Source organism: Pelodiscus sinensis, chromosome 2, assembly GCF_049634645.1.
Source record: "Pelodiscus sinensis isolate JC-2024 chromosome 2, ASM4963464v1, whole genome shotgun sequence".
NCBI classification, from domain to species: domain Eukaryota; kingdom Metazoa; phylum Chordata; order Testudines; family Trionychidae; genus Pelodiscus; species Pelodiscus sinensis.
The window spans coordinates 122,488,425-122,513,783 of record NC_134712.1 but is presented as its reverse complement, the minus strand read 5'-3'; the positions used below and the strand labels follow the sequence as shown (position 1 = coordinate 122,513,783).

General features: G+C 42.0%; 1 long non-coding RNA gene across 1 annotated transcript in view; it reads right to left on the bottom strand.

The window, feature by feature from the left end:
• Positions 1 to 1,036: 1,036 nt before the first annotated feature.
• Positions 1,037 to 25,359, bottom strand: part of LOC142826773 (uncharacterized) — a 91,509-nt gene continuing 67,186 nt past the window's right edge. Inside the window, exon 3 of the long non-coding RNA XR_012901008.1 lies at positions 1,037 to 1,850. This is a non-coding gene — a long non-coding RNA (uncharacterized LOC142826773). The remainder of the gene's footprint in view (positions 1,851 to 25,359) is intronic.

The window sequence follows — 25,359 nt, the reverse complement described above, 5'->3', positions numbered from 1 at the left end:
TCCAAGCATGTTCAGGTAGGCTCTGCTGCCCTATGATGCAGATCTGGATGGATTTGGTCCTGATTCAGCAGCCAAGCAAATAAGCAAGCAATAAACAAACAAACAAACAAAAGACAAGTCACACATCAATAAAATGTGAATTTGCTTGGACTGAAATAAAAATATTGATTTTCCAGTATATTTTAATTCAACAGCTATAGTGAAAACACACATTAAGCACATTATGATTCTCTACAAATATCTAATGGAACAAAACACAGGTTTAAGCAAAATAGGGTGATTGTGCTCTTAAGTTATTGCTTTTGAAAATGGGGAGAAAATGTAAGAAGAGCTACAATGGAAGAAAAAAAAGCATGCTGGCAGCTGAAAAAGGCCAACATTTTGTTGGCTTTACTTATGGTAATAGTTCCATTATAATGAGACTGACTGTATGAATAATGTAACCAAGAATTGGCCCTATACCTTTGCTTTCTGCAGCACTTCCACCAAAATTAATATGATACTGACTAGCCAACAAAATGCGGAAGCCTGAGTAAAATTAATTATGTTTAGAATGCTCTTCCTTTCAAAATGGAAAACAAATGGCCCAAATGAAATGTGCAAAAAAATCAATAAACCAGCAAACTGTAAATGATGTGGAAATAACTTCTTTATGTTTTCCTGTTTTCTTAGTTTATAGTTACCACTAGAACATAAACTAAACATCTTGGAAAAGTAGATCCAAATTTATGGACTGTTCTGTTGAGCTGGCTTTTCCTCATTGAATTTTTCTTTCTTCTCTTTATAAAATGTGACAAGTGTGGGTTGTTTTTTTTTAAGACTAAGGTAGCAGGAAAGTGTTTGTTAACTTTTGTTGTTGTTACTGCTTCATATATTATGTGTGTGGTACTTGATTCTCATCTTAACACAAGTTTTATACCAATGAAGTTACATTGATTTACATAAAGGGTTGGGTTTTTTTCAATTAGTTTGGTGTGAGATAAGAATCAAGCACTAGATTGGAAGGGTGTTAAGTACATATAGAAGGGCATATATGTTAAGTACATATAGAAGGGCATTAAAATATGTGAAGCAGTGTGACAGTTCAAATGGTACCCGGGATATTGTGTATAACCTTGCTACCATTTGTCTCTAGCAAAATAGAATATTCCTTGTGGTAACTGGGTGTCAGCTCTCTGGTGCTGCCATCCCTTCAGCCACTCAGGCCTAGTCTATTCTACAAAAATACAAAGGAGGTGAACAATTGTTCTGGCTCTGACCTACACACGTGCCCATTGCTGCAATGAACTGCATGTGATTGTTGGTGGCAACTGCCCTACTACCCCAAACACAGTATGGACACCTCTCAGAATTCAAAGTCCCAGGTCACCTCAGAAAACATTGAGGAGGACATTCTGGAAAAGGGTGAGCTGGGGATTCATTCTTCTTGAGAGCCAGGAGCTATTTTTGACCTGAAGGATTTCAGCTGATCATAGAATAGCATAATGGTTACGTGTGATATTGGGGAAGGCACCTCTGTTGAGTATACAATTCCTATCAAATTACAGGGGTTGCATGCTTTTATATTTTATTTTTAATATGAAAAAATGGCGATATGCTATAGGAATTTGCTTCCCTGTGGCCACTGCAGCTGGTCCAGAATCACCCAGGAAACTTTTATGCAATTCCTTTCAGAAGGGCTGACTTCTTTCTTTCCTGATGGTAGAACACTTTTCCATGTGACTCCAGTATTAACTCCGCTGGCATCCTTGTGGTACCCAGTGGAGCAGCATAAGGACCAGGTCCGTACCCAGGCACTTGCAGCCTCTGCTCACTTGTCACCTCTGATACCCTTAGGAAACTGATGTCACCTAGGAGAGATGATGGAAGTTTTCATTACAACTGCTTTCCACAGAGAGCATGTGATCTCCCACAGATGGGAATTTCCAAGTCCTAGAGATATGGTTTCCCAAGCATGCTGGTGGCTTGGGTGGCAGGGATTGGCATTGATCTCAGAATATGCAACTGCTACCAGCAGCATTAATGGAAGGGGAGTGGGTATTCTTGTAGCCACACCATGCCCCCTCCTCAAAACACCTCAGACAAAGACTGTACTTTGGGAGGCTTAATGTTGGTCCCTGATCTCAAAGCAATGCCCATGTTGCTAGGAGGAAGGGGAATTGTTCATCTGCCTGCCTGTTCTCACCATGGCTAGAAGAGCAAATATCTAGGGATTCTTGATTATGTTCTAGCTTGTACTTAAATGTAATAAGGTGAGGTTTTTTTAAATAGCACCTTACACTGGCCTCATGGTATGTATCAACAATAGTTGCCATTTGCTTTGCATGCCATACAGATGAAAGCTTGGCCTTCAGTGAAAACCTCTATAGTAGCAGAGATGCTATAGCAGATTAGAAGGGGGGAAAGGGAATGTGTGATGGCATATTTAACAAAATAGTGAATGCCTACAGGACAGCTGATATGGAATCTAGATAATTTTGCTGTCCAAACAAAAAAATGGACATGGACATGGAGAGCATTCCAGGGGCATGAGGGTGCCACTCAATGTAAGATGCTGCAAATTATGAAAGAAATATTGAGGTATAACGAAAAATAGCTTGCAGCTAGGCTCCCTCTGTAACCCCTTTACAGTGGGCTGCAAACATCAACCTGCTCCCAATCCCTCTTCTTCAAATTTTCCAGGAGGTACGTGTGTGTGTGTGTGAAGGAAAGTACATTATTTCTTCCACTCGACAATAGGGGTGGAAAAAGAAAAGTCTTTTAATACTCAAGACTTCTTTCACATGAAAGCTGTCTTGCTTTTTCCCTCTCTCCATTTCATCGCACCACTTGGCTAAATTTCAATTATTTTCCTCCTTTTTCACTTTGTGCAACAGAAGTCAGAAATGAAGAAGTCTTTATTTATGCCAAGCAGGAGGGCATTTTGGGGAAGGGGAACCAAGAAGTTCAGGAAACTGATGTAATGGATTGGATGGAATGGGAAAGCACAATTCACATGACTGTGGCTCATTAATGAAATGGGTTTTCAAAGCCTCCTGGAGATGCAGAGCTCCTTGCTGGGCTCTTCTTATCGCCCTGCTGTCTGGCTGTTAAAATTAGCTGCCAGCCTAGCTGCCTCCATGCCTACTCTTATAGAAACTTCTCTGCTTTTCCTTTATGGATATTATGGTGCACACAGAAGGCAGCAATAAAAATGGGGATGTTACTTTCACTGAGATCTAACCTAGTAAGCAAACTGCACAAGTTTAAACTGCACCCTTTAAATGTGCAAAACCATATTCCACCACTATTCTGCACTTGTGTAGCTTATTAGTGAACTGTTCTTTACTGCTGTCCAGGTAGACGATGTATGGCTTCTTGAGCCATGGAACCAAAGGGTAGACTGAGTCTCTCAGAATCACTATTAGCATTTCAAAATCATCTTTTTTTTTCAAATCCAGAAAGAAAATCCCTGATTGTAGCTTTCTGAATGGACCTGTGTTCTTAAAGATGCAAACACCATCTTTACTGACCATCCCACATTGGTGAAACACCCCTGGTGATCTACCAGCATTTGCAACACCATTGAAAAAGTGTCCTTCTTGGTTTATGTACTCTTTTATGAGGCGGTCTGGTGCCAATATAAGGATATGTGTGCCCTACCACAACTTGAAAATCCTATTGCAGTAAAACCATCCACTATGTCTTGGGTATTGCGCAGAGTCACTAACCCTCTTAGCAGAAGTCTATTAATCACCCTTCACACTTAGGGCACATCTACACAGCAGCAAGATTTCAGAATAACTGACATTATTTTGATATAACAAAATGCATGTCTACACAGCAAGCCATTATTTTGAAATAATGTTGAGCTGGAGGACTTCTTTCCCCGACTCCTGTAACCCTCATTTTATGAGGAGTAAGAGAAATCAGCATGGAGGGTGCCAGAGCTGGAGCCAGGGCCATAGTGTGGCTGCTCCTGGGGGAGGAGTTTCTGTGAAAAGGGTTGACCGACAAAGAATAGTCTACGTGTTGAGATGCAATTATAGAAAGGAGACATCAGCACCTTCTGCATAGGGACAAAATATATACTTACTGTGATTCCATGGCAAACCGAGAAGTTTCTTCAAAGATGATTTTGGTCCATGTTGACAGCAGTGCTCACTACTGGTCTCAGTATCGATTCATAGGGAAAGTGCAATCTACCATATCACTAATATGAGGCCATGGCAGTGCTGGCCTATCAAATGCCATAATCAGGCAAGTTTTAACCCTTGCCTTCCAAAATGAAAGACTAAAATAGGCAAGTTTATATGAAAATCTTACTATGTATTTTAGAAATGTGCATCTGTCTGTCTAGCCATCCATCTGTGAGTCCATTTGTTCAAGAACTCCTCCTGAATGGTAAGAGCTAAGACCACCACATTTGGTATGCAGCCTCCTCTTATAAGAATTTGGTTGTGGCAGAACAATAGAATGTGCCTAGAATTCAATTGTTTCTTGTAAAATGGAAAGATGGGGGTCTGGTAGAATGGAAAATGATACTACAGAATGACCACAGGGGGCAGCAAGGGACCAGAGATGGGGAGCAGGATAGTAATAACTTCATTGGGCCAGCAGGGGCCGCGGTGGAGAAAGGGACCTGTACTACTATATATTTCAGAGAATTTGACTATTTGTGTATCTGTTTGTCTGTCTGTCCTCCAGCTGGGAGACATGCACCCCTCTCCTGGCCATGCTCACTGCATCTTCAGTAGCCATAGACCAGTGCTTCTCACCTGACCCTAAACTACTTTGGTGAGAAAGGGGTGCGGTTGTCCTCTCTCCCCAGGACAGCATGCACACTGCACCCCTCATCCCTAACCCCACCACCTGAACAATGATTTAAATTAAGGAAAACAAAACGTATTTGTGTTAAGGTCTCAAGCAATGCCAGGCAAATCTCCTAGTAATAGTATAAAGTGAATAGGCATTCTCTTGAGCTGCTCAAGCCCCTAAGCAATTTCTTAGTGTGCTTGTGCCTAGCATCAGCTCTGATACTAGACTTTGCAGTACCCGGCCGTTTCCTTGGAGATTTCTATCTTACTGCTGAACAGGACTCTATTTAGCTGATGATACATGAGGAGGTCAGAACCTGGTATGACAGAACTATGTAATTAGTTGGCCATTTGGATAGGTCTGTGTTCCTAAAGCACCCATTGAGGAAACACTGAAGAATGAAGGAACCAGATGATTAAATTTAATTGGTTTAGAAGGGGGCAGCTGATTAAACTAATGGACTAGTCATGACTGAGGTGACATTCTTGGACACAGCAGCTAAGGAAACTTTGAAGGCCAAGAATGAAGACAATTGTAGTATTCCTGAACAGAGCTGAGTATATTATTTACAGTGAGTGACCATCTAACAAATGTAGTCTTTTTTCTAATTTTGGAGCATCAAATCATAAATTTGTTTAGTTTTTATATTTTTAATATATGTATCTACTAAATTTTTAAACTCTGTGGGTTTGTTCACAGTGATCTGGCTGGGATCCTGAAGTTCAGAGCCTCAGCTGGAGAAAACATTGAAGTTAATTAAGCTGTGCCCAAATATATCAGCTGATTGTTTCATCTATTGTGATAAGTTCTGATTGGTCCCAAAGCTCACAAGTTTTATTTTTTTTTATTTGGTCCCTGATTAGAGGAGCGTGAAAGCATGTCTCTTAAGAATACTCATGATTGTGAATTTAAAATTTGGACTGGGTAAGTATTTGTAATTTGGGTCTGATTTTTGTTCATCACTTATGACAGGAAATCTCAATTGCATAAATATTTGAGGTACAGAAATACAAAACAGAATATAAGCATAGCCATAGTGAATTCAGTTTCAAATTTGAACAAGTATTCTCAGTAACTTTGCTTAATGATTTATGCGGCTTTATTTCTGTACAATGTACATCTGATACAAATGTACTGGAATGAAACAATGCAGGACTTTGAAAGACTGAATAACTGTTTTAGAAAGATTGGGGTTACTAGAAAAATGCAGGTAAGTTTGATTTATTCAGGGGAAATTATATGTGGGCCTGAAATTTAAGTGTAAATTATGGACGGCTCTTTGTGAAAGATATATGGGTGAAATAGAAGTTAATAGGAGCTCTGCCACTGATTTTACTGGGGCTAAGATTTTACACTATGCTTCGATAGTGATAACTCATTTGGAGTCAGATCCAAAACTTATGAAGTCTCTCCATTGACTTCAATGAGTTCTGGATCAGGTTCACGCTGCACATCCACGCCTGTTCTAGCATATTGATAACTTCAATGTAACACTGGTGCCAGTACACCTAGGCTTTTTGCATATTTAATACTGGAATGAAAGTCTTTGTTACTACACCATCCCACACAACTGCCCAATTACATCTAACTTAAACTATAGGAAAGCCTTAGGCAAGGCTGGAAAAGAACATTAAAGTTTAGATACAGACTCTGAAATATGACCAGTGCATCAGTTGTACTCTCACTGGGATTTTTTATTATTTTACAGTGTTTTTACTTTATAAAGATGAAGTTAATTCATTTGCACAGAATCAGCGTAAGGCCTTTACAGCACTTATAGCTCATATGAGTCCTGTGAACTTATTCTGTAATCTATAGAGCAAATCCTCTCCAGTACATTCTCACACTATCTGCCTGTGCATGTGTGCATTTGTATACACTGCTGAACTTAGTTACTGTATCTTCTTGTTACTCTACAAAAAAGAGGGGCTTCTAACTTGAAGAAAATACATAGCAACATTTATTTTTCTTTTCTTTTTTCCATCACACCCAACTCTGCCAACGTACATTTCTTTCTCTCATTATTTGAAATGAATATATTATAGGGCTAAGTGTTTCCTCAGTCTTGTATCATAAAATGACTTAAAGTTTAATAAATAGTGTTATTTTCTATAGACCCCTTGTGAAGAATATTCAGCATCAACATAAAATTCTTCCAATATCCTTTGTTTCGATTAATTTTCAAAGATAAAATAAACAATCTTCGAGATGCTGAAGGGAAAAATTAATTTAGTTTAATTTCTGATGACACCAATACTGCATATCTTTCTGTAGCTGTATAGCATTATCACCATTCACTCTTCTGTCTATTCTTGCATAGAGAATTGAAACATCATTTGATTTTCCTCTGAGGATGGATTAACAAGATCTGCTGTGACATGACTTGATTAATTAATGAGACTGGAGCATTCTTTGCTTCTTATGTGCTGTTCTTGAACTTCTGAGATGGGGAAATAATTCTAACCTTCAATATTTTAGAAGCCAACTGGGTAAAGCATAACTCCTATAATGACCTTCACTAATAATAAAACCAAAAATCCATTATAGACTATACCTTAATAATTGTCTACAATCAAGGTATATTCAAGGTAATTTAATTCTTTTACTTTTTCATTTAAAAAATGAAAGTGCATATGGTTAAACTGTAGAGGACAAAGAAAAAACTTTAACTACTTTTTATAATATACTTGGGATTTGTTTTTAAGAAAAGGAGGTAGGAAGAGGAAGCACTGCATTCTTCTTCAGATGGAAGGTTATTTTTGAGTGCTATGGCCCCAGAAATTGGGCCTTGCAATATATACAGGCTACATCTAGAGTACAGGGTTTTTCTGGGTTACCGGAGGTATCCCGGAAAAACTCTGACACTTCCAGGGAATGCATCTGCTCTTCCGCTTTTTTTTTTGTGGAATAGCAGATGTGCTGCTTCAGAAGCTCTGTCTTCCTCCTCCCACAAGAAAGAAGCGTTCTTCTGAAAGAGGAGATTTTTCCAAAATTTGGCCCAGTGTACATGGGCCAAATTTCAGAAAAGCCTCTTCCGACAAAACTATCGAAAAAAGGTACGCAAATTGCAGAGCACAATTTGCGTACCTTTTTCCGATAAAACATTGTAGTCTACACATAGCCATACATGCCCAACATGTGTCTGGAGTAGTCATTCAAAAGATGACAGCTAGTAGATCTCAGCAAGGCAGGTGCTATACTATGTATGAAACCCTACCCCCAAAACTAATTGCCTATGAAAGATTGAGTACTAAGTGTGCACAGTGTGTGATGACCTATGTCTAAGATCCAAGTGTGAGACAAACAGCTGCATGCTGCCTACCCCGTCAAAAGAGTGCGACTGATAATCTATAGTCAACTAGGTTTCCATCACGCTGTGGTGTTATTAAGTATGAATGGCATTCTGACTTGGAACTGCTAATTCATAAACCGAATGTTAGCTACGCCCCATTGAATCTTCAGCCAACTTCATAGACTGAACAGCTGAACTTGCATTTCATCTCATACTAAACAGGATTTCTCTTGCAACATCACATCATGAGTATTGTGAAACTAATCTGCCTCGTGTCAGCCTAATTCGGGGCTCAGGGAATACTGTATAAAAAGTATTCACTAATGTCAATTAGCAAAATGCTGACAGTAACTTAGGGCTTATCTTCACTATGCAGAAGATCGACACTGCTGCAGTCAATCTTTCAGAGTTCAGTTTAGTGGGTCTAGTAAAGACCCACTGAACTGAACTCAGAGGGCTCCCCCATCAATGCCAGTGCTCCTGCTGCTTGTGAGAGATAAGGGAAGCCCACAAACATCTTTGTGCCCATCAATCTCCCACTGTGGAAATCATGCAGAAATTCAAATTAAGGTACATCGACTCCAGCTGGAGTTGCATATCTTAATTTGACCTTCCCTGTAGTGCAGACCTGGCCTTTGAGTCAGTATTTGTTTCTTCCATGCTAAGAGACAGCTCAAGTCATGATGTACGTACATTTTATCTACAAAGTGAAATAAAGATGTTAAACATGTGTATGAATGCTTTGATGATCTGAAGCCCTAAGACTGTAAGAGTGTGTCCATGACAGTGGTATAATCTCCATCTCCCTGACATCTATCCCTTGTCCAAACTATAAAATAATAATACCACCCTATCTCTGAGAAAGAACTTTTCTTCAGTAGTTCTCAAAGTACTTAACAAATTAATCTCACTTTACAAATGGAGAAACTGAGACACAAAAACACTGCAGTGACTTGCCCAAGATCATCCACTAAGCTAGTGGCATAGCTGAGAATAAATGGCAGGGCTCCTGGGTGCCAGTCCAGTGAGCTCTCAGGTAGGCAACGCTGCTTCATCTAGATTCGAAATCTGTTCAGTTCTATTAGTCAAAACTGCAGCTTTGTCTGGGCAGGCATCAAATTCTGAACTGATTCAGAAGGAGCATCAGCTACATAAATACTGCACTAATCAACATCAGTGGCTCCAGCATCATATCAGGGAACACGCTAGTCATCCTAGCAAGGGCTTCCTTCCTTATGGCTATAGAGCAAAGCCATCCTTACCCATATGCAGAAAACACAGCAGTGCAGGATACCTAAAAATTGGGGCACCACTGGGTCTTAACGTCCACTCACTTGCCACTTTCTATCCTTGTTCTGTGGCTCTCCTTCTTCTTGAGAGGATCTAGTTAACTTAAAAGTGAAAGAGCTTGCCAGAATTATTAGCAGAATATTGAACCTGTAAAAGAGCCATTCCAGTGATAATGAAGCCATTTAAAAGCATTTGCCTGTTAAAGAGAAATTGGTATATTTATGATATCTGGATTCTGATGGGAACGATTCCTAAACATAAGCAACAGATCTTCAGGCTGTGTGGCTTGGGTTATCTCTAAAGGACATAACATTTTGCTTTTTAGACATACATCTATTACTTTTTGAAATTCAGATTGTGCTTTATTTGTATATACATGTTTACCTTCTTTAACCTTGTAAATAACTCTTTCCTCCACCTAGTTAATATTTTATCACAAAATTGGCTACAAGTGTTTTTTATTTGAAATTTTTAATACAGTTGACCTGGGGTAAATACCCTGCCCTTTGGGACTGGAAATAATCTGAATATTGATGTGATTTTTTTTTCATGTAATAGGCTATGTATCACAAAGTCCAACTTGTCTGGATGGCAAGATAGACTGGAGAGCTATGGGAACTGTCTGGGATTCCAATGGTACTTTAGAAGTTAGCAGTTGCTACTGAGTTGGTCATTCTAATTAGAGAATACACATTCAGTTTAGGATTTTTGCCCTGCTTCTTGACAATCTACCCTGAGGTTGGAACTCACTGCCATGAGCAACTCCTACAATCATGCAAAAGCAGCGAGGAATCCTGTGCCACGGGACTCCTCACCGCTTTTACAGATTCAGATTAACACGGCTACCCCTCTGACACTTGACATCCTACAATCATGACACCAGCCAGAGTTCCTCTGCACCCCATTGCAGAAATATCTCTCAGAATGGAATCTAGAGCTTGATGAAAAGTATGTGTGAAGGGAGGGGGGAGGGGGACTGAAAAAATGTGTAAAACATTGTTTGACTTTTCATGACATTTTATCAACATTTCCATTCAATTTTTTTTCATTTACCATTTCTGTTTTCAAATTATGAAATATTTGAAATAATTTTATCATCTTATCTGGTGAGGCTTTTTGTTTTAATCTTAAAAATGTTAAACATTTTAGTATTTTGGAAGCAATGAATTACAAACAATACTTATTCTGATAACATTTCAAAAATTATTTATTTATTTGTACAGAAAAGAGATGTGGGTAAAGTGCATTTTTCAATTTAAAAAATCATTTGAAAAATGTGTAATGACTCTGTTGGAAACATAACACAAAACCTCCAATGCAAGTGCAATCAGATGAAAAATATGCAGCTACAGCACCTCCATAACATTTCCTGGTCTGAGGCTAAGCAGAAACTCTGTCTAGAGACAGTGGTATCAACAGCAGTCATTCTGAGGTATACAATAAAGTCTCACTTATATACATGAAGAATCAGCTTGTAATGGCACCAAACAGCAAGACACAAATAATCAGAGCCAGATCATTTATCAGGCATCATATGTTCAAGACTTGTTACAAAATGTCACTAATGGAACTAAGTAAACATCTCAGTCTTGGTTTATGCTTACTACACCAACATTTTCATTTTAGTTTTCAGTATTGCCTATACCAATTTTCCACTCAGATATCAAAAAGGAAGGAAATAGTTTGAGAAGAATCCATAGACTGAATTAAGTTTGCAGTTTTGTACAATAAGTTAAAAATCAAATTATCTTCATGGATAATTGATGGGTAAAATAAGGTTTCATTGGTAGAACAAAATATTTGCTATAAATAGCTTACCCATTTCCAATTTTAACCCAAATCTGATTCACTGAGCAAGCCAGCCTTTTGTGAATTGTCTCTCAGAATGGGAAAAAAAAATAAGAAAATGTAAAGCACAAAAAGTACCATCCCCATGACCATGGCCCATTCCAATCCAATTAGCCTGTAGTAATGAGGTGTCAGCATCTCCTGTTTAAAACTCAAAATGTCAGGAGACTGTTCTTTGCAGCCTGCAGTAACACTGAGAATCTTACATTTTCACTTAAACATTAGAGATTGTTTGGGAAAATATAATGAGAACATCCAATATAACACAACAGGTGGCATGCATTGAGAAACTGGTATCACATTTCAGCAAATTTTGTAATGCCAAAATTTTAAATGCAAATGAAAAGGAAAAGCTAATAAACAGATAAAACCTTTTTTTGACACATTGATGACACTGAAACCATTATTAAATACATCAAATAACAATAAATTAGGGTGTTTTTTAAAAATTATGTTTCCTTCATTTACTCAAGTTTACATTTACTTAGTTATTGTCCATAGATTGCCAACATACTGACTATACATATATGTATGTGTATGTTCATGTATACTAAATTGTAAACATGACATTGATAGAGTTAAGAACATAACATAAGAACATAACATGACATTGACAGAGTTGAAAATTTGCAGTACAGGCAGTCCTCAAGTTACGCAGATCCGACTTACGTCGGATCCGCAGTTTCGAACGGGGATTTTCTCGCCCCGGAGGACTGAAGAGGCGGGATGCCTGGTCCCGCCGCCCGCCTCCTCCGGGGCAAGAAAAGCTGCTCCCCGTCTCCCTGGTCTGCTGGAGGAGCCAGCAGACCAGGGAGACGGGGAGCAAAGCGGCGGAGGACCTGGGCCGGACCTGCGGCGCTGATCTGGAAGCGCCACGGGTCCGGCCCAGGTCCTCCGCCGCTTTGCTCCGCGTCTCCCTGGTCTGCTGGGGGGGGACGCAGCTAGTGCCCCCCCCCCCCAGCAGACCAGGGAGACGTAGAGCAAAGCCCGGGGCCTGTGGTAGAGCAGGTGGGGCGCTGCCGGTTGGTCCCGCAGCACCGCTCCTTGGCGCTACTGGACCAACCCGGCAGCACCTCAGCTGCTCTGCCCCAGGTGTCCTGATTCAGCTGCTGCTGATCAGTTTCAGCAGCGGCTGAATCAGGACGCCTGGGGCAAAGCAGCTGGGGTGCTGCTGGGTTGGTCTAGTAGCGCCGAGGAGTGGCCGCGCTACTGGACCAACCCAGCAGCACCCGAGCTGCTCTGCCCCAGGCGTCCCCACGTCAGCCGCTGCTGAAACTGACCAGCGGCTGACTACAGGAAGCCCGGGGCAGAGTTGCTCTGCCCTGGGCTTCCTGGAATCAGCTGCTGATCAGTTTCAGCAGCAGCTGACTTGCGGACACCTGGGGTTCTTAAGTTGAATCTGTATGTAAGTCGGAACTGGTGTCCAGATTCAGCCGCTGTTGAAACTGATCAGTTTCAGCAGCGGCTGAATCTGGATGCCAGTTCCGACTTACATACAGATTCAACTTAAGAACAAACCTACAGTCCCTATCTTGTACGTAACCCGGGGACTGCCTGTATTCCAAATTATGTATCTAGAAGAACAATGATCAGTATTATTGTTGACAACATATACAACAAAGCAGTCACCAAGAGACTTACGTTTTCTGCTCTCAGATCATTTGAAAAATTAATGAGATTAACATGCTAGATGAAAACCAGTTCTGCCTTCACAGATGCCATGTACTATTAGCACAAGAGAGATGTAAGTTCCTTAGCTAATATCATTAGACTGCTTACCTATACATGTTAATGAAATTAGACCTGGGAGCATCCAACAAATACTAACTCAGTAGTTTAGCTAGCCAATAATTTATGTGGGTGACAGAGAACAGATGTAAAACATAAGACATATTAGGTGATCTATGCAGAATGAACTGGTATTCTCTGGTGACCACCATTACTGTGGTACTAGCTGGAATTCAGTCTCTCTGGCAGATTCAGTAACAACAGATAAGCTACATGTTGAATAAGCACTTTGGGCATGAATGTTGAACATGCTCTTAACATCTGCAGGTGGACCCTCATGGCACCGAGAGGAAGTTTAAATATCCTCTGCCCATATTGTCTGATCTGAAAACAGAAGATTTCAGTCATCTTGTCTGTCAGCCACATACTTCTAAGGCCCAATCCTGAAACCCATGTTCATAGGAGTATTTATTTTCTCACACAAATAGACCCTTTGAAGTCAACGGAACAACTCACCTGAAAAATGGCTGCTTAGAAGAGGAGGAGCTGATAACACCACCTATTATTAAATTTGCCCATCATTGTCCATTATAAAACCCTTTTTTTCCCATTTTTTATACATTTGGCAGACTGTACATTTCAACCCATTTTTTATGCATTTGGCAGACATTGCAAACCATATGTAATGAATTTTTTTATGCTGAATATCTGCATCAGGCTGATTGTTTTTTTTAATTCAAACAATTCTGCCATTTTGGCGAAGGGTTGAGGTAGCTTTGTTTTGCCTCTCTCTCTACTTTAGATCATAGATGCATCTTTTGACAGTGTGGTGCTCGTATCAGGAATGTATTGTTTTGTGGAAAAAATAGTATGTCATTAAAAGACTGCATATTGATGCATTCACATCAGAGAGAAAATGGAAATTTTCACAGATCACCTTAATTATGGCATTTCCTAACTTCTGAATGTTTGAAGTTGAAATGTTAATTATGTTTTTAAATGTGCATTGTTAGTGTAATATGAATAAGTCTTATAGGATTGGGCTCTATGATGGGTTTGATGCCCCACACTGGTATCTAAGGGGTTTAAAGAGCCATGGGAATGGGGTGATTCTGAAGGCCAATCACAAGAGGGCATGAGGCAGCCAATCAGAGCTGGGTTGGACCCTATAACAATGCCTACAGAGCAGAACGAGATAAGTACCTGCTGCCCTCAAAGATACGGTTTTCCAGGACAGAGCTGTGCTGGGGAAAAGCAGGAGGAGCTGGGGAGATCTGGCCTGGCAAACTCCCAGGCTGAGGGCTTGCAATGAAGGCCTGAGGAGGTATTAGGGCTATGAAGTGGCAGCCAGGGTAGGAATAAGCAGTAGGTTCAACCCCCCTTGCTAATGATCAAGTGGCCATTTCAGAATGACCCTGAAGGAAGGGGCTAGACAAAGAATGGCAATGAGCCATTAAGGTAAGGTGAACCAAAGAGTAATGGGGTTCACCAAGGGGGAGGACCCCAGGCATGGGCACCACCAGGTGGGAAGTATCCTGAGGGAAGAGGCACCAGGGCCCAGGCAGAACACAGGGCCTGAAGAGACAGAGACAAAAGGACAGGTAACAGCAGGCAAGACATCAGCCAACAAAGGCTGCTTTGAATCTGCAGAAGAGCTGTTTCCCATAGTGACCAACAGGAAGCACTAATTGTGAAGCTCATCTCAGTGCAAAAGAGAAAAAGCCTATATACACCTGAATCCCATTTAAGCTCTGTTTTGAAGTCATATGTTCCTTGGCAAAGCAGCGAATTTCACCTTTACTGAGTACTATTATACAGCTCATTGCCATCATGAAACAAGAACTAGGAACAGTAAATTATACATTTATAATGCTGAATTTTGGAGTCCCCTTAAATAGAGGACATGCTGAGGGACATTTCTTTACTGCTGCAGCAAAGTACAAGATTCCTTACCCACATCAGTATTAGACACTGTAAAAGTTAGCTTGATGTATTAACTCTCAGGTCTATCTCATCCCATTCTCAGAACATGTATCTTCATCATGGCATAATTAAGTCAATCTTATCCAAAAAGGAGGGTAGAGAAATGCAGAATGATGACAATGAAACATGCAAAGACATTTGTGCAGCTACCATTACCAAATCAGTAAGAAATAGTATGAAAGGAGGAAAAGGGAAGAGCAATAAAGAGCCTTTGTATTGTTCAGTTCTGCCTGGGGAATTATCATGCATATCCTGATCACTGTGATTGAAAGTGGTTAGGCGTGAGCTCAACTCATACTAGAGAAGCTGAAAGGTCATGCTGTACTCTCAGTTGTTAGAAGAAAAAGTAATTTAGATTTGCGGTACTAAGTCTGTATTTGACCTGTGACCTCAGGGCTTGTCTAGAGAGTGAATTAAGCTACAGTAGAGGTGTGTACATTTAAGTGAGTACTATAGAATAGTGCACTATGGCTACATCTGCACTTCATAATTATTTCAGAATAAGCTAATCTGAAAGTAATACTCCGAAATAGCTTATTTTGAAATGGCGCATCTACACTGCAGGGAAGCTTTGAAATTATTCTGAAGCAGGCTCCCCTAATGTGGACATGCCACCTCGATTTAGAGCCCCAGGATGCACTGGGGAGTAATTATTTTGAATGGCCTGGGGGAGGAGCTATTTCAAAATAGCAGCAGTGGAGCATCCATACTACTGCTATTCTGAAATAGCTATTTTGGAAGAAGCGTTATTGCTCGTGAAATAAGGTTTACAAAAGCCAAAATAAGCTGCCCATTATTTCAAAATTATTTAGAAATAGCGGGCTAGCTGTGTAGATGCTCGAATAGTTATTTCAGAATAATAGCTGTGATTCCGAAATAATGCTGCTGTGTAGACGTACCTTAATTGGCTTGGATAGATGTTGCTGTTCATTTACTACATGTTGCTAATATCTCCAGATATACATGATATACAAATATATATATTAAAAACTAAAATTGTATTGATTGACAATGAAACTCAAGAATGAACTCAATAAGTAGCACTAAGCTTCTACAATTTAACTTTACACTGGAACAAACCCCAAGCGCCTTACTCAGTTTGCGATTTTATCTGAGTGTAGATGGGATGCTGAGAGGGTGGTGTTAGTTGCATACATGACACCATCCCTCATTCTTCTTTCTTCAGACCTGTGTTCTTCCTTCCCCACTCTCCTTCCAAGAGCTCCTTTTGAGGTCCAGGTACTTCAGAGCAAAAAGAAGGAACAGGGCATAAAGCTTGGATTTGCATGGTATCTGAGGAGGTTACAGTTTTGTTGGAGATGTGACAAAATCTGGTCTGCATTATCTTTTTTTCTGTGGATTTTTTCCATGCTTAGTGAAATTCCTTTGAAAGGGACATGCAGCTCCAGGGACAAAAGAAACCCCAGAGCCAGTATGGATATAGAGGCTTCCTTGTACATGTGTCTGTGCCTCAAACAGTTCTGCTGAAATCCACACTAACTTTAGGAGATTGGCGAGTTTCAAACACACACAAACTTCACCCCTGTCCATTCAATGAGAAGACAAACTCTACTCCCTCTGGGTATGTCTACACTACAACGTTAATTCGAACTAACTTATTTTAGTTAGAATTCACTAATTCGAACTAACGGATCCAGACTAAAAAACTAGTTCGAATTAGCGTTTTGCTAATTCGAACTAGCATGTCCACATTAAGTGGACCCTGAACCGGGCTTAAGGATGGCCGGAAGCAGTGCCAGCAGGGCATCAGAGGAGGACTTAGAGCGTGGAGATGCTGTCTCAGGCTAGTCGAGGGCTGTGCTTAAAGGGTCCCGATCCCCACCCCGGACAGACAGTTCTCAGGGGTACCCCGCTTGCAAAGCAGTTCTGGCTTGGAGTGCCTGGACTACCCACACTGGGCACATCACAGCACTCGGCCATCAGACCAGCTGCACTTGCCACAGGCTGCCATCTGGGGAGAGGGGACAATTGGGGGGCTGCAAGAGAGCTTCCACCCCCAGAAGCCCGCAGAGCCAGCCCAGTCCTCCCCATCGGGGGCTCGTGCCCCATTCCTCCCTCACCTCCTTCCACTTACCCTTCCCTAGCCCCTCTTCTTGATGTACAAAATAAAGAAAATGTGTCTTCCAAAATGGAATCTGTCTTTATTGAACAAAACTGGGGGAGACTGGGAAAAGGAGGTGGGAGAGGGGAAGAGAGAGGCTGGGATAGGGGAGGGCAACTAAAATGATCAGGGGTTGGGAACAGGTCCCATATGAAGAGAGGCTAAAGAGACTGGGACTTTTCAGCTTAGAAAAGAGGAGACGGAGGGGGGACAGGATAGAGGTCTCTAAAAGCAGGAGTGGGGCGGAGAGGGTGCATACAGAAAAGTTCTTCATTAGTTCTCATAAAGAAGGACTAGAGGACACCAAAGGAAAGGAATGGGTAGCAGGCTTCAAAGTAGTAACAGAAAGTTGTTCTTCACAAAGCAAAGAGTCAACTTGGAGGCTGTGAAGGCTAGAACTAGAACAGATTTTAAAGGGAAGTAAGATCAAGTCATGGAGTTTGGGTCCATGGAGTGGTGTTAGCCAGGTGGTAGGAGTGGTGTCCCTGCCCAAGGTTTGTGGAAGGCTGGAGAGTGATGGCATGAGACAAATGGCTTGGTCACTGTCTTCGGTCCATCCCCTCCAGGGTCCCTAGGGTTGGCTGCTGTCGGCAGACAGGCTACTGGGCTAGATGGACCTTTGATCTGACCCAGGACGGCCATTGTAAGCTCAGGGCTCAGGATCGGGGGTCTCAGTGGACCCCCTTGATTCTCTTGCACACCTGCTCCTGGGTGGCCAGGCTGGCAGCTCTCCTGCCCTAGCCAGCCACTTTCCTGTGCCTAGTGCAGAGATCGTGGACGAGGTCCACGATGTCCGCATTAGCCCAGGCGGGTGCCCGCCTCTTGCGGTCCCGGGCAAGCTCCTGGGAGCCGCCAGCCTGGTCCCGGGAAGAGGGGGAGGGCTGGGGAGCATCGGGTGGGTGGCTCGATCCGTGCCATGTACAGGGTCTGCTGGCTGGGTGCTGGCAGGCTTGCACCTGGCACGGGCACTGTAGCCAGCCTGTGGCCCTTTAAGGGGTCCGGGACCGGGAGGGGGGCATACGAGTTTCTCTGGTGTTGGCCAGAGTGGCCACCAGGGAAACCTGGGGAGGGCTAGCCTCCCACTAGTTCGAATTAAGGGGCTACACACCCCTTAATTCGAACTAGCTAGTTCGAACTAGGCTTAATCCTCGTGGAATGAGGTTTTCCTAGTTCGAACTAAGTGCTCCGATAGTTCGAATTAAATTCGAACTAACGGAGCGCTAGTGTAGCGCCTATGAAAGTTAGTTCGAACTAACATACGTTAGTTTGAACTAACTTTGTAGTGTAGACATACCCTCTCTCCTCTGAGTAATTCAGGAAGACTCTGGGAAGAGGAATGTCACAGTTTTCCTAACAGAAGCTCCCTTCCACAGCTGTTTCTAGGGGAGGGAATGTTTCCTGGCCCTCGATTATGATCAGTCTTTACACAAATCAAGCTTCCATTACAACCACTGACAAACTTTCCAGAGACATGACTGAGTATAGTCCTCTGGATTGGCACAATGAGTAGCTAATTGCTCAGATCGATGTTTTCATTAGTATAAATAAAGACCAAAATTCTCACCAGGCTTTGCTCATTTTGCGTGCCACAATCTGATATATATTTAATGGCTGATTTTCAGTGTTACTGAGCACTCACAGATCCAACTATGCTGAAAATCAGGCTCAAGGTGTCTGTGGTTCAGCACTCCAAATCCTAACTACATGGCTGTCATCCCTGTCTACTTCTATTAATATCATTCATATATGCATGTTGAAAAAATCATTTCCTTGGTCAATTTTATTGACAATGGAACAACAATTGTGCAGGCATAACTAAGGGGTGAATTCAATGTGGATATAGTAATTATTATACCGGTTGAACTTCTCTCACCCAGGACTCTCTGGTCCTACAACATCTGTAGTCTCACTAGATCAGAAAGCCCTGACCACAGAGGTTGAGAGTGGAAGCCAGTCTGGTGGCCAGCAGTCTGCAGGATCAGTCACCTGGGGGCAGGGAGCCCCAGAACAACTGCTGCCACATGTGGGACCAAAGCCCGGGAAACCCAGGAGCACCTGCCATCCCAAGCGCAGGCCCACGGAACCCTGGGAGCAGCTGCCACCTCACTCAGAGCTGGGAACAGGGAACAACAGAGCCCTCAAGCAGGCTGGGAGCAGCAGAGCCGGGCAGGTGGGCCAGAGGAGGCCAGACCTCTGGGTTCTCCCAAAGCAGCAGCCAGAAAGGGAGCCCCCAGAGAGCCAAAATGCCTGACCTCCCCTGGTCTGGCAAATTCCTTTATTCTGGACCACTCTGGTCCTGAGGGTGCTGGACCAGGGAGATTCAACCTGTATAAAGTAATTGCTTTAACCTTTAAGAAAAGAAAAATACAATGGTTGCCTTGTTTTTTGTCACTGGCAGGCATCATTTTCAGGTTTTCAGAGCTACTGAGGTTTTTTAGCCAGAAGTATATGAAAGGTAAATTCAATTTTTAAATTATTGTCCCTTACTTAGATGTACTTGATTTCATTTAAAATAATTTTGGGGAAAGTGGGTGTGGGAAAAAGCAACACATGGGAGATGACTACATATATAAGTAACTGCAAACTGTTCCTCAGAAAAAAGTACATTAATTACAGGGATACTTTTCATAAGTATATCATTTTAAGGCAGAAGAGCACAAATCACAGGTTAATGGGGTAAGTATACAAACATGGCATAAAACTTACCAGCATACTCTGCACCCAGAGGTTTTTTTAGTACAGCCAGAGGGGAGAAGCATGATTCTGGAGGGTGTTGGGTTGAGAGTCAGGAGTATTGATGCTAATCCCAGTTCTGCCACTTCTCCCTTTGTGTACAGCCTTAGTCAAGTAATTTAAACTCTCTGTGCTTCTGTTTCCTTTCCCACTTTGTGTGTGTGTGTGTGTGTGTGTGTGTGTGTGTGTGTATGTGAGAGAGAGAGAGAGAGAGAGAGAGAGTCTATTTTAGATTGTTAGCTATGTTTCACAGGGACTGACTGTATAATGCTTAGCATAACAGTGCTCCCATCAGAGTTGAGTGCCTTTAGGCACTATTGGAATATAAATAATATTATATCCACTGCTATGACCCAAGTGGCTGAGACCACAGCTGGTAACTGATGTAGCTTAGGGGCAGTGTAGTCATGCCTCCTTTACTCTGACTACACTCACACTACACCTACATTCACAACAAGGCGGGTGGAACGGGAGAGTTTATGTTATTCCTTCATTACGTGGGTGACTGAGGAAAAAAGGTGGGAAGTAAAATAATTCATTTTTGCTAAAAGTAAAACTGTTAAATGCAGAGAAACAAAAATGTGATGCAACAATAAACAGTCAACTAACTAGTTTAACAATAAAGAATACAGGTCCATCTGATTAACTGAGCCAGGAGGGAACATACAGCAAATGAGTGGAGCAGGGAAGGAGAAAGAAAGATGTAGAGGATGACTGGAAGAAAAGAATCTGCAGTAAGTTCAGACAACCATTTCTGAATGTGCCCAAACTGATTGCCCATCATGAATAGCTTGCTCATGTGTTCTCATCTATGTAGAATGTGTAGCAATCCCAAGTGCAGTCACAGAGCAGCAAATGACTCCACAAGTGGCATATTACTATAAATGCCAAGTAAGGTCCGCAGGCAATGATATAGTATTGTTGAAACTGGCAGAATTCTGTACAAACATTAGAGACAAATAAAAAAGTAATATATAAACACGTGAACGGTAACTCAGTCATCTACATCGTCATGCTAGCACATCAAATGCAAATCTGTTGGAAAAAGTACAGGGAAGGGTAACAAAAGTGATTAAGTTTATGGAACAATTTCCATATGAGATGAAATTAGTGAGATGAAGACTTTTTAGCTTGGAAAAGAGACAACTAAGGGAGCTATAATGGAGGTTTAAAATCATGAAAGATGTGGAGAAAGTAAATAAGAAAGTGTTATTGACTCATTGTCATAACACAAGAACTAGGGGTCACAAAATTAAATTAATAGACTGCAGGTTAAAACAAACAAAAGGAAATATTTTTTCACATTAACAAACAGTCCGCCTGTGGAACTTCGTGCCAGACGATGTTGTGAAGGCCAAGACTCTAAAAAGACTAACCCCTGCCCCTCCCCCCCCAAAAAAATCCCAGCTACATACATCAAGGATAAATACATCAATGGATATTAGCCAGAGCGAGTAGAGATCATGTCCGTAGCCTCTGTTTGACAGATGAGAATGGGCAACAGGCAGAAGCAGCAAGTTCTCTCAGCTTGTGGTGTCCGTGTTCCAGGAATATTCTGAGCCCGGGACCAGACTCCAACAATGCTTGGGCTGAGTCTTTGACAAACCCCACCTGCCACCCCTAACTGCCTCTGCCACAGCATGCTTGCCTGCCTTGGTTAGCTGGCAGCTGCCCTGCTGCTCTCCCTCCATAGCTGCTGCTACCAGCCTCCAGTTTCAGGCTGAATAGTTGGGGTGGAAGTTCAGAAAAGTGAACGAGTGACTGCAGCAACTGAGAATCAGGTGACTGCTCAGTTTGATTTGGGCTTTTTCTTTTCCTTCCTCTCCTCTGATTTTTTGTAACTAGTTCCACTTTCTGTGGTTGTAAGCAGGGCACTCAGACCCACCCTTCCTTGCTTCCTCCTTCCCATATGCACTTTAGGGGGAGAAACTTGCTCTGTTTTCCTGTCTCCTTGCTGCAAACAACTTTATGACTTGGTTTTTCCACCTTCCCCCCTCCCTCCCCCATTGAGCCAGATTCTTTCCCCAGTGATGTCCTTGTGTGCAATGAAGCCTCCTGCCTGCTGCCCATGGTCAGGACTGCCCAGCAGTATTTCTTACTACCATCCACATGAGAGCAGCTCCTTTCAGGGCTTCTCCAGAAATGCAGAGTGAAATCTCCCATGCTTCCCCCCTCTGCCTCATGGCCCATAATGAGTCTCTGGAGTTGAGGATGAGGAAAAGTTTCTTGATTGTTGGCATCCCTCTGGACTCTTGTTGCTGATAGTTTTTTGAATTAGGATTTCTTTCTGTGAGGAAATGTAACCCCCTGAATTTCAAAAGGGCATGTGTGTAGTCATTGTGGTAAAGAGTGAGTGCTGCCGGGGGGGGGGGGGGGGGGGGAGGAGGAAGGGGAGCTTCCCTGGAGCTCAGGGGCATCCTCCTCTTTGACCCCAGCCTGAGGATAGTCTGTCTGCATGCTAACCTCCATAATCTTTCAGCAGAGTAAATCAAAGTCTTTATGCCACTGGAGGATGGCTGCCATTTAGCCACACACAGTAAAGTTCTATTAGATGTGTTCTCCACTGGACAATGGTGGCAGCCACAGTGAAAGCAAGTGTCTGGTCCTTTTTTTCACATATCTCTTCAACATGCCCATTACCGTGCCATTTTATCTTCAAAGAGTCTCATACCTTTATCTACATTGGCAATTTCCCTCAATTCCAGCCACACAGTGCATACTGAAGCACCAAACAGCCATAGCAGCAGCATGCATTGTAGATACACCTTCTTTACAAACCTTGGCTCAAGTCATTCTATATCCCCTCACTGTAGCCTGCCCCCACTACAGCCACTGTCTTGAGGAGCTGGAATCTGAGTCACAGCACTGATGCCAGCTCTATACTGATGAGGGCTGCTTCTACTCCTTTTAATACCCATTAATACTGCCAGAGAGTGTAAAGGGACTTCACTGAAAGTGAGACCTGGACCCCCTCATTCTATATTAAAGACATTTAAACAAGAGGACTAATACTCCTAATCCTACAATCTTCACTCATGCAAGGAGCTAAGAGTCTGCTCACATAAGAAATGGATACTTGCTTGAACAGTGGTTGAGGATTGTGTCCTAATTCAGATCAAGAAAATGACCCAAACTTTGTGGACTTTCCCTTTGCAGTGTGATCCTTTCTAAGACCACAATCCTGTCTGACCTTATATACATGCTTAACTTGATGCAAATGAACAATGCAATAGGGGCACCCACAGTGTGTAAAATTAATGATATGTATAAAATGTTGCAGAATTGCCACCGCAGGGGAAAATTATTTTGAAAGTGAGCATTAGTCTCCGTGGCTGTTATTTAAAAAAAAAATCAACTTGGAAATGTTTAACACCACCACTATGGATTCTGTGGCTTCCCTCCCCCCAAACACACACATTTTGGGTACGTCTAAACTACATGGCTCCGTCGACAGATTAGTAGATTAGTTTACTCAAAAAAGGGAAATCAAAATGGCCACCGCACTGTGCCGCTCAGCTGTTTGTCGGCACAGCACGGCAGTCTAGACGGGGATCTGCTGACCCCAGAACCCTTCGTCGGCAGATCCTGTAAGCCTCATTTCACGAAATAAGCTATTTTGAAATAACTATTTTGAAATTAGATGTTTTGAAACAACGCTGTAGTGTAGACATACCTGTTGTGTGCTCAGGGGATAGCCGAGTTAGTCTGTACAGGATAAACTTAAAAAAACAACAAATTTCTCAATCTATTGTATACAGCCAAGCCCTAAGATACAACTCGATTTGTTCTAGTCCCACAGACAGAAACAAACACTTACAGGATCTATAAAGAGCATTCCTAAAACTGAAATACCCACCCAGAGAAGTGAAAAAAAACAGATTGACAGAGCCAAAAAGAGTACCCAGACATAAATGACTTCAAGACAGACGCAGAAGAGAAAACAACAGAATTCCCTTTGTCATCACTTGCAGTCCACAACTTAAACCCTTCCAATGCATTATCAACAATCTACAATCTATCCTGGGAAATGACCACTCATTCTCACAGGCTTGGGGGGAAGGCCAAGCCTCACCTAGAGACAACCCCCTAACCTCAAACAAATTCTTTCCAGTTAAAAGGTAACACATTATCATCATCCATCATAATCATCCAGGAACCCAGCCCTGCAATCAGCCCCAGTGCCGACTCTGTCCACACATCTAGGCTGTGTCTACACTGGCCCCTTCTTCGGAATAGGCATGCTAATTTATAACTTTGGAATAGGGAAATGCGCGGGGGATTTAAATATCCCCTGCGGGATTTAAATAAACACGGCCGCCGCTTTTTTTCCGGCTTGGGGAAAAGCCGGAAAAGAGCGTCCAGACTGGCACGATCCTCCGGAATAAAGCCCTATTCCGGAGGATCTCTTATTCCTACTTGAAGTACTTGAAGTAGGAATAAGAGATCCTCCAGAATAGGGCTTTATTCCGGAGGATCGCGCCAGTCTGGATGCTCTTTTCCAGCTTTTCCCCAAGCCAGAAAAAAAGCGGCAGCCATGTGATTTAATCACTGGACCCAAGCACATCACTCCTGCAGTGATTTAATCACTGGACCCAACCAAATCACTCCTGCAGTGATTTAATCACTGGACCCAACCACATCAGCCACCAAATCAGAGGCTCATTTAACTGCACATCCACTAATGAGATCTATGCCATCAAATGCCAGCAATGCCCTAATGCAATGTATATTGGCCAAACTGAGCAGTCTCTGCGGGAAAGAATTAATGGACACAAATCAGATATCCAAAAGGGCAAAACACAAAACCCTGTTGGAGAACACTTTTATCTTCCTGGACACTCATTAATGGATCTCCAAGTCACCATTTTGTTTCAGACCAATTCCACAAGCCAAATATACAGAGAAGGGTTGGAACTTAACTTCATTCACAAGTTTAATTCTTATGCAAATGGAATGAACCAGGATATCGGATGGCTCATACATTATCTTCTACTTGTTAATGACTTAACCCACCAACTAACCAATGAAGGTGCTACCGATTCTTATCAGCCTCTTGTAACTATTTAGTCTTTAAGGTGCTACTAGACTATTTGTTGGGTTTTTTTTAGGTTTTCCTGTTACAGACTAACTCGGCTACCCCTCTGAAGCGTATCTACTCACTGTCTCTCTTTTTTCTCCCCCCTCTTTTTCTTTTCTTTCCCTTTCTTCTCCTCTCCTCCCCCTTCCTTTCCTTATTTATTCTTGGATCTGGACTTCTAACACTCGTGTTATCAAAAGAAGTGGGTTGTGCCCTCAAAATCTCATGATTCCATCTACATGTTTTGTTAGTCTTTAAGGTGCTACAAGACTATTTGGTTTTTTTCTATATTTCAAGACTGCCTTAATTTGTTTCATACTGTTCCTTTAAAAAAAGGAAAAGAAAGAAAGAGCTTGCACTGCATCCCTACAAAACATCTGGTGGTTCTAAAACTTAGGTGCATTAGTAATTCAGGCCATTATTTTTAATATTGCTTTTTAGATGTGACCATTAATATCCTGTGAATAAAATAAATGAAGTCTCTTATTT